Below are 1,486 nucleotides of genomic sequence, written 5' to 3'. Positions count from 1 at the left end.
TTATTATGAACATGTTGATTTTATGTTAAATGGGTACGACAGCTGAATATACCTGAGTATTCTAGAAATTTATTTCATAATGCGTAATAATAGTGTCGTATGGTGAATTACATTTTACTTTGGTGAATATGTCAGAGGAAAAAATGGATATATGTGTGCAAATTCATACAACTGCAGGTTTGTTGATTTACAAATTCACTCTTTGGGTATTGTTTATTACTAGAAGATTATCGCCATATCATTAATTTAATGGATAGAATGATGAGGGGAGAATTTATACCAGCAAGGGAATATAAATTTACTTGAGATTCTACTTCCTTCATATAATTCTGCCTAATCTTTTATTTTCAGTTCCAGAATACGATACAACTGAAGTAGATGCACATATAAAATACCTTGAGTAACATTTGAGTTATTATAAACGGTTGAGAGAAAAATTGATAAAAGAAGGGTACCAAAGTTATAAAGCTTACCACAAACAAAACAAAACAGAATCCAACAACAGAACGTAACGTTAGAAAACAAATTTTTCCCCTCCTTATTCAGCGACATGGTTTTAGAAGCAGGTTCAAATACAATTGAAACCAAGGTGAATTTGACACCACGTTGAAAACCCTACTTTATTCAAAAGACTATAATTCATCATCAAGATGGATTGCAGATTTGGGAGATGGCTGAATTCAAAACAATCCAGAAGACACTGCGCGTGATGCCAACTAAGGGAAAGTTAATCAATGTCTCAAAATTTCAAAATAATAAAGGTTATAAAAAAGAGTTGTTTTATACAATCGCACTGTTGATGGTAACAGTTTGGAAACTTATGTTAACTGGTCTGTCCACTGTTCGGTTAACTCGAACATAGAAAGGTTTACACTGGTCTTCCTTTCAAATTCCATCTTCAAAGAACAATAAATAATGATAGAATATATTTTTTGGAGAAGAAAATGCTAAATTGGAAATAAGAAATATTCAATTATATGTTCCAGTAATAACCCAAACAATTGAAGTTGAAACAAGACTACTTGATAGTTTGACAAAAATATTAAAAGATATATATTTTAAGAAGAAACACGATTGTATCGATAACAATCACAGGTGAGAATTACACATGGCAAGTGACAAACACTACAAAACCAGCAAGATATTTAATACTTGTTTTCAAAACTCTTCCGGATTCGCAAGAAAATAATAATAACCTTTTTAAAATAATCGGTGACAACTTTCGAGATCATAAAATAAATAGAGTTCAAGTAAGAATGAATTACGAAAATTATCCAAACCAACCTTTAACAATAGATCCAGATAATCAAGATTTTAACGAATTATAAAGAAACTATAAAATTATGAGTGAGTTATTTGGAAATGTTTCAATATGTTGATTTTGTTTTATCCAATATTTTGCTTTGATCTCTCCGCCCACAAAGAAGATTTGTTCAAAACNGGGTGTTCAGCTGTCCATATATATTGAAAAGACAGCAGGAGAAAT

Source organism: Lottia gigantea (genome assembly GCF_000327385.1).
Source record: "Lottia gigantea unplaced genomic scaffold LOTGIsca_16, whole genome shotgun sequence".
In the NCBI taxonomy this organism is placed as follows: Eukaryota; Metazoa; Mollusca; class Gastropoda; family Lottiidae; genus Lottia; species Lottia gigantea.
Note: the sequence above shows the minus strand (reverse complement) of the source record.